Source organism: Aristolochia californica, unplaced genomic scaffold, assembly GCF_029961685.1.
Source record: "Aristolochia californica isolate CCGP_79_NKW_82.1479 unplaced genomic scaffold, dmAriCali1.0.hap1 SCAF_6, whole genome shotgun sequence".
Taxonomy (NCBI): Eukaryota; Viridiplantae; Streptophyta; class Magnoliopsida; order Piperales; family Aristolochiaceae; genus Aristolochia; species Aristolochia californica.
Genome location: NW_027182257.1, coordinates 23524526 through 23539980, shown reverse-complemented (window position 1 = coordinate 23539980; position 15455 = coordinate 23524526).

Below are 15455 nucleotides of genomic sequence, written 5' to 3'. Positions count from 1 at the left end.
TGCACAAATGCTGAGAGAGATAATTCCAAAAAGTATATGTGATTTTTAAGAATTGTAAACACTTTTAGTTTTTTATATATTGGGTTTTGCAATCATCTGTGATGCATTTTTAACTGATTGTTGACTTCCAAACCATAAGTCATTTCTAACAAAAATTATAGCCATTACACCTCATTAATCAATCAAAACATTTGTGATGATCTATGATTGTTAGGTTCGCTTTTTGTAACGTGGGCAAAAAGTGGGTTGTTTGGCTCTGGTAAATATCCCACTGCACGTTAACTTGAGAATTTAAATTTTTCTACTCCTTGAAATTTTTTTATCATTAGATGATTTTCATCTTAATAATGTTTCAGGCACGCATATCCACCACATTTAAAATATGTTAGGATCAATTAGAAATCTCTTTCTTACAAAATTCCATCAAGCTATTAGGGGTTGTACCAATTGAATTTCCCAAACATGGATAACAAAAATTTGGTGTTCATTATTAGTGCGTGAAATAATTTTCTTCACTTACATTTATTATAGTTTTCAATTTTTTGCATACGTAAATTTTCATTTTGTTGTGATTTATTTACCTTATCTTTTTGTTTAAGAGACAAATGGGAGAGTGAAAACTCAAATTTGGATTTGAAAGAAAATTGAGCATCCAAAAAGGAAATACACAAATGTTGAGAGAAATAATTCATAAAAGTATCTATGATTTTTATGGATTGTAAACTCTTATAGTTTTTTATATATTGGCTTTTGCAATCATCGGAGGAGGGGGGGAGGCATTTCTAACTGAGTGTTGACTCCAAAAGCATAAGTCATTTCTAAATTATAGCCGTTACACATCAATAATCGATCAAAACATTTACGATGATCTATGATTATTAGGTCGGATTTTTGAAAAATAGGCAAAAAGAGGGTTATTTGGCACTGGTAAATATCACACCGCATGTTAACTTGAGAATTTAATTTTTTCAAGTCCTTAGAAAATTTTGGATCATTAGGTCATTTGCATCTTTAAGATGTTTCTGGCATGCATATCCACCACATTTAAAACATGTTAGGATCAATTAGAAACTCTTTCTTATAAAATTCCACCTAGCTATTAAGGGTTGTATTAGTGGAATTTCGCAAACATGGATAACAAAACTTTGGTGTTCATTTTCAGTGCGTGAAATAATTTTCTTCACTAACATTTATTTTAGTTTTCAATTTTTTTGCATACATAAACTCTAAACTTTTCATTTTGTTGTGATCTATTTGCCTTATCTTTTTGTTTACAAGTAAAATGGGAGAGTGAAAGCTCAAGTGGATTTCAAAAAAAAATGAACATCCAAAATGGAAATGTACAAATGCTGAGAGAGATAATTCCAAAAAGTATCTGTGATTTTTAAGGATTGTAAACTCTTTTAGTTTTTTATATATTGGGTTTTGAAATCATCAGAAGAGGGGTGATGAGGCATTTTTAACTGAGCGTTGACTCCCAACCATAAGTTATTTAAAAAAAAAGTTATAGTTGTTACATATCATTAATCGATCAAAAAATTTACGATGATGTATGATTGTTAGGTCCGCTTTTTGTAAAATAGGCAAAACGTTGGTGTTTGCCTCTCATAAATATTCCTTCTCATGTTAACTTGAGAATTTAATTTTTTCTACTCTTTGAAATTTTTGGATCATTAGATCGTTGGCATCTTCAACATGTTTCAGGCATGCATATCCACCTCATTTAAAACATGTTAAGATCAATTGGAAATCTCTTTCTTATAAAATTCCACCAAGTTATTAGGGATTGTACTAGTGGAATTACCCAAACATGGATAAAAAAACTTTGGTGTCCATTTTTAGTGCGTGAAATAATTTTCTTCACTTACATTTATTATAGTTTTTAATTTTTTGCATACATAAACTCTAAAGTTTTCATTTTGTTGTGAAATATTTGCCTTATCTTTGTGTTTACGAGAAAATTGGGAGAATGAAAACTCAAGTTTGGATTTGAAAAAAATTGAACATCCAAGATGGAAATGCACAAATGCTGAGAGTGATAATTCCAAAAAGTAACTTTGATTTTTAAGGATTGTAAACTCTTTTAGTTTTTTATATATTGGGTTTTGCAATCATCGCAAGAGGGGAGTAGAGGCATTTTAACCGAGTGTGGACTCCCAAACCTTAACTAATTTCTAACAAAAAGTATTGCCTTTACACATTATTCATCGATCAAAATATTTACGATGATCTATGATTGTTAGTCCTCTTTTTTGTAAAATAGGCAAAAACTGGGTTGTTTGGCTCAGGAAAATATCCCGTTGCGCGTAAACTTGAGAATTTAATTTTTTCTACTTGAAATTTTTTGACCATTAGGTCATTTGCATTTTCAACATGTTTCAAGCATGTATATCCACTACAGTTAAAACATGTTAGGACCAATTAGAAATCTCTTTCTTACAAAATTCCACCAAGCTATTAGGGGTTGTACTAGTGGAATTTCCAAAACATGGACAACAAAACTTTGGTGTTCATTTTTAGTGCGTGAAATAATTTTCTTTACTTACATTTAATATAGTTTTAAATTTTTTGCATACATAAACTCTAAAATTTTCATTTTGCAGTGATTTACTTGTCTATCTTTTTGTTTACTAGAAAAATTGGAGAGGGAAAAATCAAGTTTGGATTTGAAAAAAAATTGAACATCCAAAATCGAAATGCACAAATGCTGAGAGAGATAATTCCAAAAAGTATCTATGATTTTTAAGGATTGTAAACGCTTTTAGTTTTTTAAATATTGGGTTTTGCAATCATCGAAAACGGGGAGTGAGGCATTTTAAACTATGTTTTTGATTTACAAACCATAAGTCATTTCTGACAAAAATTTTAGTCGTTACACATCATTAATTGATCATAACATTTACAATGATCTATGATTGTTACATTCGCTTTTGGTAAAATAGGTAAAAGGTGAGTTGTTTGACTCAAGTAAATATCCCACTGCACGTTAACTTGATAATTTAATTTTTTCTTCGCCTTGAAATTTTGGATCATTAGGTCATTTGCATCTTCAATATTTTCAGGCATGCATATCCACTACATTTAAAACATGTTGCAATCAATTAGAAATCTCTTTATTTTAAAATTCCACCAAGCTATGAGGGGTTGTACTAGTAGAATTTGCCAAACATGGATAACAAAACTTTGGTGTTCATTTTTGGTGTGTGAAATAATATTCTTCACTTACATTTATTATAGTTTTCAATTGTTTGCATACATAAACTCTAAAAATTTTTATTTTTTTGTGATCTATATGCCTTATCTTTTGTTTACGAGGAAAATGGGAGAGTGAAAACTCTAGTTTGGATAAGAAAAAAAATTGAACATCTAAAATGGAAATGCACAAATGTTGAGAGAGATTATTCAAAAATGTATCTTTGATTTTGAAGGACTATAAACTCTTTTAGTTTTTTATATATTGGGTTTTACAATCATCGGATAAGGGGGAGTGAGGCATTTTTAACTGAGTTTTGACTCCCAAATTATAAGTCCTTTCTAAAAAAAATTATAGCCGTTAGAAAAAATTAATCGATCAAAACATTTACGATGATCTATGATTTTTAGGACCGTTTTTTGTGTAATAGGCAAAAAGTGGGTTGTTTGGCTTTGGTAAATATCCCACAGCATGTTAACTTGAGAATTTAATTTTTTCTACTCCTTGAAATATTTGGAACATTAGAGCATTTGCATCTTCAACTTGTTTCAGGCATGCATATGCACCACATTTAAAACATATTAGGATCAGTTAAAAATCTCTTTCTTACAAAATTCCACCAAGCTATTAGGGGTTGTACTAGTGGAATTTCCCAAACATGGATAACAAACCTTTGGTGTTCATGTTTAGTGCATGAATTAATTTTCTTCATCTACATTTATTATAGTTTTCAATTTTTTGCATACATAAAGTCTAAAATTTTCATTTTGTTGTGATCTATTTGCTTTATGTTTTTTTTTACGAGAAAAATGGGAGAGTGAAAACTCAAGTTTGGATTTGAAAAAAAATTGAACATCCAAAATGGAAATGCACAAATGCTGAAAGAGATAATTCCAAAAAGTATCTCTGATTTTTATGGATTGTAAACTCTTTTAGTTTTTTATATATTGTGTTTTGCAATCATCGGAAGGGGTGTGTGTGTGTGTGTGTGTGTGTGTGTGGGGGGGGGGGGTGGGGGGTGGGGGGGGGGGGGGGGGGGTGAGGCATTTTTAATTGAGTGTTGACTTCTATCCATAAGTCATTTCTAACAAAGATTATAGCCGTTACACATCACTAATCGATCAAAATTTTTTTAATGATCTATGATTGTTAGGTCTGCTTTTTGTAAAATAGGAAAAAAGTGGATTTTTTACCTTTGGTAAATATCCCACCGCACGTTAACTTGAGAATTTAATTTTTTCTTCTCCTTGAAATTTTTGGATCATTAGGTCATTTGCATCTTCAACATGTTTCAGGAAAGCATATCCACCACATTTAAAACATGTTAGGATCAATTAGAAATCTCTTTCATATAAAATTCCACCATGCTATTAGGGGTTGTACAAGTGGAATTTCCCAAACGTGGATAAAAAAAATTTGGTGTTCATTTTTAGAGCATGAATTAATTTACTTCACTTACATTTGTTATAGTTTTCAAATGTTTTTGCATACATATACTCCAAAATTTTCATTTTGTTGTGACCTATTTGCCTTTTCTTTTTGTTTACGACAAAAATGGGAGAGTGAAAACACGAGTTTGGATTTGAAAAAAATTGAACATCCAAAAAGGAAATGGACAAATGCTGAGAAAGATAATTCCAAAAAGATTCATTGATTTTTTAGGATTGTAAACTTCTTAAGTTTTTTTTATATTGGGTTTTTCTATCATCGGAAGAGGGGGGCGAGGCATTTTTAACTGAGTGTTGACTCCCTATCCATAAGTCATTTCTTACATAAATTATAGCCGTTACACATCTTTAATTGATCAAAACAGTTACGATGATCTATGATTGTTAAGTCCACTTTTTGTAAAATAGGCAAAAAGAGGGTTGTTTCTCTCTAGAAATATCCCCACCTCGCATGAACTTGAGAATTTAATTTTTTCTTTCCCTTGAAATTTTTGGATCATTAGGACATTTTCATCTTCAACATGTTTCAGGCATGCATATCCACCTCATTTAAAACATGTGAGGATCAATTAGAAATCTCTTTCTTATAAAATTCCACCAAGCTCTGAGTTGTACTAGTGGAATTTCCCAAACATGTATAACAAAACTTTGGTGTTCAGTTTTAGTGCATGAAATAATTTTTTTCACTTACATTTATTATATTTTTTAATTTTTTGCATACATAAACTCTAAAATTTTCATTTTGTTGTGATCTATTTGAGTTATCTTTTTGTTTATGAGAAAAATGGGAGAGTGAAAACTCAAGTTTGGATTTGAAAAAAGTTGAATGTCCAAAATGGAAATACACAAATGCTAAGACATATAATTCCAAAAAGAATCTATGATTTTTAAGGATTCTAAACTCTTTTAGTTCTTTCTATATTGGGTTTTGAAATCATCGGGAGAGGGGTGGCGAGTCATTTTTAACTAAGTGTTGACTCCAAAACTATAAGTCATTTCAAACAAAAATTATAGTTATTACACATCATTAATCGATCAAAACATTTACGATGATCTATGATTGTTAGGTCCGCTTTTTGTAAAATAGGCAAAAAGTTGGTTGTTTGCCTCTGGTAAATATTCCTTCTCATGTTAACTTGAAAATTTAATTTTTTCTACTCTTTGAAATTTTTGGATCATTAGGTCATTTCCATCTTCAACATGTTTCGAGCACGCATATCCACCTCATTTAAAACATGCTAAAATCAATTAGAAATCTCTTTCTTATAAAATTCCACCAAGGTATTAGGGGTTGTACTAGCGGAATTTCCCAAACATGGATAACAAAACTTTGGTGTTCATTTTTAGTGCATGAAATAATTTTCTTCACTTATATTTATTATATTTTTCAATTTTTCGCATACATAAACTCTAAAGTTTAAATTTTGTTGTGATCTATTTGCCTTATCTTTTTGTTTACGAGAAAAATGGGAGAGTGAAAACTCAAGTTTCGATTTGAAAAAAAATTGAACATCCAAAATAAAAATGCACAAATGCTGAGAGTGATAATTCCAAAAAGTAACTTTGACTTTTAAGGATTGTGAACTCTTTTAGTTTTTTATATATTGGGTTTTGCAATCATCGGAAGAGGGGAGGAGAGGCATTTTAACTGAGTGTTGACTCCCAATCATAGCCTTTCCACATCATTCATCGATCAAAACATTTACGAAGATCTATGATTGTTTGGTCCTCTTTTTGTAAAATAGGCAAAAAGTGGGTTGTTTGGCTCAGGTAAATATCCCATTGCATGTAAACTTGAGAATTTAATTTTTCCTACTTGAAATTTTTTAACCATTAGGTCAATTGCATTTTCAACATGTTTCAGGCATGCATATCCACTAAATTTAAAACATGTTAGGACCAATTAGAAATCTCTTTCTTAAAAAATTCCACCTAGCTATTAGGGGTTGTACCATTGGAATTTCAAAAACATGGACAACAAAACTTTGGTGTTCATTTTTAGTGCGTGAAATAATTTTCTTCACTTACATTTAATATAGTATTCAATTTTTTGCATACATACACTCTAAAATTTTCATTTTTTAGTGATTTATTTGCCTTATCTTTTTGTTTACGAGAAAAATTGGAGAGGGCAAACTCAAGTTTGGATTTGAAAAAATATTGAACATCCAAAATCGAAATGGACAAATGCTGATAGAGATAATTCCAAAAAGTATCTATGATTTTTAAGGATTGTAAAATCTTTTAGTTTTTTAAATATTGGGTTTTGCGATCATCGAAAAAGGGGAGTGTGGCATTTTAAACTATGTTTTTCACTCCCACACCATAAGTCATTTCTGAAAAAGAATTTAGCCATTACACATCATTAATCGATTAAAACATTTGATTGTTACATCCGCTTCTGGTAAAATAGGTAAAAGGTGAGTTGTTTGACTCAGGTAAATATCCCATCGCACGTTAACTTGAGAATTTAATTTTTTCTTCTCCTTAAAAATTTGGATCATTAAGTCATTTGCATCTTCAACATTTTCAGGCATGTATATCTACCACATTAAAACATGTTACGATCAACTAGAAATCTCTTTCTTACAAAATTCCACCAAGCTATTAGGGCTTGAACTAGTGGAATTTCCCAAACATGGATAACAAAACTTTGGTGTTCATTTTTAGTGCGTGAACTAATTTTTGGCATACATAAACTCTAAAATTTGCATTTTGTTGTGATCTATTTGTTTTATCTTTTTGTTTAGCAAAAAAATGGGAGAGTGAAAACTCAAGTTTGGATTTGAAAAAAAATTCAACATCCAAAATGGAAATGCAGAAATACTGAGAGAGATAATTCCAAAAAGTACCTGTGATTTTTAAGGATTGTAAACTCTTTTAATTGTTTATATATAGGGTTTTCCAATCATCGGAAGAGGGGGGGGGGGGGGGGGGGGGGGGGGGGGGGGGGTGAGGGCTTTTTAACTCAGTGTTGACTTCCTATCCATAAGTCATTTCTAACAAAATTATAGCCGTTACACATCATTAATAAATCAAATCATTTTTTATGATCTATGATTGTTAGGTCCGTTTTTTTTAAAATAGGAAAAAAGTGGGTTGTTTGCCTTTGGTAAATTTCCCACCGAACGTTAACTTCAGAACTTAATTTTTTACACTCCTTGAAATTTTTTTATCATTAGGTCATTTGCATCTTCAACATTTTTCAGGCAATCATATCCACCACATATAAAACATGTTAAGATCAATTTGAAATCTCTTTCATATAAAATTCCACCATGCTATTAGAGGTTGTACAAGTTGAATTTCCCAAACATGGATAACAAAAATTTGGTGTTCATTTTTAGTGCATGAAATAATTTACTTCACTTACATTTATTATAGTTTTCAAATGTTTTTGCATACATATACTCCAAAATTTTCTTTTTGTTGTGACCTATTTGCCTTATATTTTTGTTTACGAAAAAAATGGGAGAGTGAAAACTCGAGTTTGGATTTGAAAAAAAATTGAATATCAAAAATGGAAATGCCCAAATCCTGAGAGAGATAATTCCAAAAAGATTCGTTGATTTTTGAGGATTGTAAACTCGTTAAGTTTTTTCTATATTGGGTTTTTCTATCATTGGAAGAGGGGGCAGAGGCATTTTTAACAGAGTTTTGACTCCCAATCCATAAGTCATTGCTTACAAAAATTATAGTCATTACACATCATTAATCGATCAAAACATTTACGATGATCTATGATTGTTAAGTCCGCTTTTTTTAAAATAGGCAAAAAGAGGGTTGAAAACTGAAGTTTTGATCTGAAAAAAATTGAACATCCAAAATGGAAATCCAAAAATGCTAAGAGAGATAATTCCAAAAATTATTCTTGATTTTTAAGGATGGTAAACTCTTTTAGTTTTTTATATATTGAGTTTTGCAATCATCGGGGTGAGCCATTTTTAACTGAGTGTTGACTCCCATACCATAAGTTATTTCTAACAAAATTATAGCTGTTACACATCATTAATCGATCAAAACATTTACGATGATCTATGATTTTTTGGTCCGCTTTTTGTAAAATAGACAAAAAGAGAGTTGTTTGTCTCTGGTAAATATCCCCCAACACGTTAACTTGAGAATTTAATTTTTTCAACTCCTAGAAATTTTTGAATCATTTGGTCATTTGCATCTTCAACATGTTTTAGGCATGCATATCCACCACATTTAAAACATGTTAGGATCAATTAGAAATCTTTTTCTTATAAAATTCCACCAAGCACTTTTGGGTTGTACTAGTGGATTTTCCAAAACATGGATAACAAAACTTTGGTGTTCATTTTTAGTACGCGAAATAATTTTCTTAACTTACATTTATTGTAGCTTTCAATTTTTCCAATACATAAACTCTAAAATTTTCATTTTGTTGTGATCTATTTGCCTTATCTTTTTGTTTTCTAGAAAAATGGGAGAGTGAAAACACTAGTTTGGATTTGAAAAAAAATTAAACATCTAAAATGGAAATGCACAAATGATGAAAGCGATAGTTCCAAAAAGTATCTGTGATTTTTAAGGATTGTAACTCTTTTAGTTTTTTATATATTGGGTTTTGCAATCATCAGAAGAGAGGGACGAGGCATTTTTAACTCAGTGTTGACTTCCAAACCACAAGTCATTTCTAACAAAACTTATAGCCATTACACATCATTAATCGATCAAAACATCCAAAAAAGAATAGCACAAATGCTCAGAGAGACAATTCTAAAACATTTCTATAATTTTTAAGGATTGTAAACTCTTTTAGTTGTTTTATATTGGGTTTTTCAATCATTTGGAATGGGGGGGGGGGGGGGGGGGGGGGGGGGGGTACGAGGTATTTTTAACTGAGTATTGACTCCCAAACGATAAGTCATTTCTAAGTAAATTATTATAATCGTTACACATCAGTAATCAATCAAAACATTTATGATGATCTATGATTGTTAGGTCCGCTTTTTGTAAAATAGGCAAAAATTGGGTTGTTTGTTTCTGGTAAATATCCCACCGCACATAAACTTGAAAATTTAATTTTTTCTACTCCTTGGATATTTTTGGATCATTAGGTCCTTTGCATCTTCAACATGTTTCAGGCATGCATATCCACCACATTTAAAACGTGTTAGGATAAATTAGAAATCACTTTCTTATAAAATTCTACCAAGCTTTTAGCGGTTGTACTAAAGGAATTTACCAAACATGGATAACAAAACTTTGGTTTTCATTTTTAGTGCGTGAAATAATATTCTTCACTTAAATTTATCATAGATTTAAATTTTTTGCATACATAAACTCTAAAATTTTCATTTTGTTGTGATCTATTTGCCATTTCTTTTTGTTTACGAGGAAAATGGGAGAGTGAAAACTCAAGTTTGGATTTGAAAAAATCGAACATCCAAAATCGAAATGCACAAATGGTAAGAGAGATAATTCCAAAAAGTATTCTTGATTTTTAAGGATGGTAAACTCTTTTAGTTTTTTATATATTGAGTTTTGCAATCATCGGGGCGAGCCATTTTTGACTAAGTGTTGACTCCCATACCATAAGTTATTTCTAACAAAATTATAGTCGTTACACATCATTAATCGATCAAAACATTTACGATGATCTATGATTATTCGGTCTGCTTTTTGTAAAATAGGCAAAAAGTGAGTTGTTTGTCTCTGGTAAATATTCCCTGCACGTTAACTTCAGAATTTAATTTTTTTTCTACTCCTTGAAATTTTTGCATCATTTGGTCATTTACGTCTTCAACATGTTTTAGGCATGAATATCCACCACATTTAAAACTTGTTAAGATCAATTAGAAATCTTTTTCTTATAAAATTCTACCAAGCTATTTGGGGTTGTGCTAGTGGAATTTCCCAAACATGGATCACAAAACTTTGGTGTTCATTTTTAGTGTGTGAAATAATTTTCTTCACTTACATTTATCATAGTTTTAAATTTTTAGCATACATAAACTCTAAAATTTTCATTTTGTTGTGATCTATTTGAGTCATCTTTTTGTTTATGAGAAAAATGGGAGAGTGGAAACTCAAGTTTCGATTTGAAAAAATTTGAATGTCCAAAACGGAAATACACAAATGCTAAGAGAGATAATTCCAAAAAGAATTTGTGATTTTTAAGGATGGTAAACTCTTTTAGTTAATTCTATATTGGGTTTTGCAATCATAGGGGGGGGAGGCATATTTAAATGAGTGTTGACTCCCAAACCATAAGTTATTTCTATCATAAATTATAGTTGTTACACATCATTAGTTGATCAAAATATTTATGATGATCTATGATTGTTAGGTCTGCTTTTTGTAAAATAGGCAGAAAGAGGGTTGTTTGGCTATGGTAAATATCCCACCACACGTTTACTTGAGAATTTAATTTTCTCTAAATATTGAAATTTTGGATCATTAGGTCATTTGCATCTTCAACACATTTCAGGCATGCTTATCCACCACACTTAAAACATGTTAGGATCAATAGGAAATCTCTTTCTTATAAAATTCCATGAAGCTATGAGGGGTGGTACTAATCGAATTTTCCAAACATGGATAAGAAAACTTTGGTGTTCATTTTTAGTGCATTAAATATTTGTCTTCATTTAAATTTATAATAACTTTCAATTTTTTGCATACATAAACTCTAAAATTTTCATTTTGTTGTGATCTGATTTCCTTATCTAAGTTTACGAGAAAAATGGGAGAATAAAAACTGAAGTTTGGCTTTGAAAAAAAATTGAATATCCAGAATGGAAATTCACAAATGCTGAGAGAGATAATTCCAAAAAGTATCTGTGATTTTTAAGGACGGTAAAATATTTTAGTTTTTTATATATTGGGTTTTGCAATCGTCGGAAGAGGGGGGGGGGGAGGCGCTTGTAACTGAGTGTTGATTCCCAAACCATAAATTAGGTAAATATCCCACAACACGTTAACATGAGTATTGAATTTTTTCTATTGCTTGAATTTTTTGGATCATTAGGTCATTTGCATCTTCAATATGTTTCAGGCATGCATATCCACCACATTTAAAACTTGTCAGGATCAATTAAAAATCTCTTTCATATAGAATTCCACCAAAAATATTAGGGGTTGTACAAATGGAATTTCCCAAACAAGGATTACAAAACTTTGGTCTTCATTTTTAGTGCATGAAATAATTTTCTTCACTTAAATTTATTATAGTTTTCAATTTTTTGCATACATCAACTCTAAAATTTTCATTTTTTTGTGATCTATTTGCCTTATCTTTTTGTTCACGAGAAAAATGGGTGAGTGAAACCTCAAGTTTGGATTTGAAAAAAAATTGATCATCCAAAATAAAAATCTACAAACGCTGAGAGAGATAATTTAAAAAAGTTTTTGTGATTTTTAGGGATTGTAAACTCTTTTAGTTTTTTCTATATTGGGTTTTGCAATCATTGGAAGAGTGGAGGCGAGGCATTTTGAACTGAGTGTTGACTCCCAAACAATAAGTCATTACTAAGAAAAATTATAGCCGTTACACATCATTAATTGATCAAAACATTTACGATGATCTATTATTGTTAGGTCCACATTTTGTAAAATAGGCAAAAACTAGGTTGTTTCGCTCAGGTAAATATCCCACACCGCACGTTAACTTGGGAATTTAATTTTTTCAACTCCTTGAAATTTTGGGATCATTAGGTCATTTGCATCTTCAACATATTTCAGGCATGCATATCCACCACATTTAAAACATGTTACGATTAATTAGAAATCTCTTAGTTATAAAATTCCACCAAGCTATTAGGGGTTGTACTAGTGGAATTTACCAAACATAGATAACAAAACTTTGGTGTTCATTTTTAGTTCATGAAATAATTTTCTTCACTTACATTTATTGTAATTTTCAATTTTTTTTGCAAACATATACTCTAAAATTTTCATTTTGTTGTGATCTATTTGCCTAATCTTTTTGTTTACGAGAAAAATGGGAGAGTGAAAACTCAAGTTTGGATTTGAAAAAAAATTGAACATCCAAAATGGAAATGCACAAATGCTGAGAGAGATATTCCAAAAACTTTCTGTGATTTTTGAGGATTCTAAACTCTTTAATTTTTTTCTATATTGGGTTTTGCAATCATCGGAAGAGGGGGGCGAGGCATCTTCAACTGAGAGTTGACTCCCAAACAAAAAGTTATTTCTTAAAAAAATTATAGTCGTTTCACATCATTAATTGATCAAAACATTTCCAATGATCTATGATTGTTAGGTCAGCTTTTTGTAAAATATGCAAAAGGTGTGTTGTTTGTCTCTGGTAAATATCCCACCTTACGTTGACTTGAAAATTTAATTTTTTCTACTCCTTGCAATTTTTGAATAATTAGGTCATTTGCATCTTCAACAAGTTTCAGGCATGCATATCCACCACATTTAAAACATGTAGGATCATTTAGAAATATCTTTCTTATAAAATTTCACCAAGCTATTTGGGGTTGCACTAGTGGAATTTCCCAAACATGGATAACAAAAATTTGATGTTCATTTGTAGTGCGTGAAAATTTTTTCCTCACTTACATTTATTATAGTTTTCAATTTTTTGCATACATAAACTCTAAAATTTTGATTTTGTTGTGATCTTGCATTATCTTTTTGTTTACTAGAAAAATGGGAGAGTGAAAACTCAAGTTTAGATTGGAAAAAAATTGAACATCCAAAATGAAAATGCACAAATGCTGAGAGAGATATTTCATAAAGGTATCTGTGATTTTTAAGGAGACTAAACTCTTTAGTTTTTTTATAAATTGGGTATTGCAATCATCGGTAGAGGGGGGAGGGGGGTGGTCGCTTTTTTAACTAAGTGTTGACTCCCATACCATAAGTCCTTTCTAATCAAATTTTAGTCGTTTCTCATCATTTCTCGATCAAAACATTTACGATGATCTATGAATGTTAGGTCTGTTTTTTGTAAAATCGGTAAAAAGTGGGTTGTTTGTCTGTGATAAATATCCCACCGCACATTAACTTGAGAATTTAATTTTTTCTACTCATTGAAGTTTTTGGATCATTAGGTCATTTGCATCTTCAACATGTTACAAGCATACATATCCACCGCATTTAAAACATGTAAGGATCAATTAGAAATCTTTTTCTCATAAAATTCCACCAAGCTATTACTGGTTGTACTAGTGGAATTTCCCAAACATGGATAACAAAACTTTGGTGTTCATTTTTTGTGCGTGAAATAATATTCTACAATTACATTTATTCTAGTTTTCAATTTTTTGCATACATAAACTCTAAAATTTTCATTTTGTTGTGATCTGTTTCCCATTTCATTTTGTTTATGAGAAAAATAGGAGAGTCAAAACTCATGTTTGGATTTCACAAGAATTGAACATCCAAAATGGAAATGCACAAATACTGAGAGAGATAATTCATAAAAGTATCTGTGATTTTTAAGGATGGTAAACTTTATTAGTTTTTTATATATTGGGTTTTGCAATCATCGAAGAGGGGGGTGAGGCATTTTTAACTGAGTATTGACTCCCATACCATTAGTCATTTCAAACAAAATTATAGCCGTTACACATCATTAATCGATCAAAATATTTACGATGATCCATGATTGTTAGGTCCGCTTTTTGTAAAATAGGCAAAAAGTGGGTTGTTGGTCTCTGGTAAATATCCCCCCGGATGTTAACTTGAGAATTTAATTTTTTCTACTCCTAAAATTTTTTGCATCATTAGGTGATTTGCATCTTCAACATGTTTCAGGCATGCATATCCACCACATTTAAAACATGTTAGTATCAATTAGAAATCTCGTTCATATAAAATTCCACAAAGCTATTAGGGGTTGTACTAGTGGAATTTCCCAAACATGGATAAGAAAACATTGGTGTATATTTTTAGTGCGTGAAATAACTTTCTTCACTTACATTTATTATAGTTTTCAATTTTTTGCATACATAAACTCTAAAATTTTCATTTTGTTGTAATCTATTTACCTTATCTTTTTGTTTACGCAAAAATGGGTGGGTGAAAACTCAATGTTTCGATTTGATAAAAAATTGAACTTCCAAAACGAAAATGGACCAATGCTGAGAGAGATAATTCCAAAAAGTATCTATGATTTTTAAGGATTGTAAACTCTTTTAGTTTTTTATATATTGGGTTTTGCAATCATCAGAAGAGGGGAGCGAGGCATTTTTAACTGAGTGTAGACTCCTAAACCATAAGCCATTTGTAACAAAAATTATAGCCGTTACACATCATTAATCGATCAAAACATTTATGATGATCTATGATTGTTAGGTACGGTGTTTGTAAAATAGGCAAAAAGTAGGTTGTTCGGCTCTTGTAAATATCCCACCGCACGGTAACATGAGAATTTCATTTTTTCTACTCCTTGAAATTTTTGGATCATTAGGTCATTTGCATCTTCAACACGTTTCAGGCATGCATATCAACCACATAAAACATATTAGGATCAATTAGAAATCTCCTTCATATTAATTTCTGCCATGATATTAGGTACAAATGCTGAGAGAGCTAATTCCAAAAAGTATCCATGATTTTTAAGGATGGTAAACTCTTTTAGTTATTTCTATATTGGCTTTTGCAATCTTAGGCAGAGGGGGCGCCATGGCATTTTTAATTGAGTGTTGACTCCCAAACCATAGGTCATTTCTAAAAAAAATTATAGTTGTTACACATCATTAATTGATAAAAACATTAATGATGATCTATCATTGGTTGGTTCACTTTTTGTAAAATAGGCAAAAAGTGGGTTGTTCGGCTCTTGTAAATATCCCACTGCACATTAACTTGAG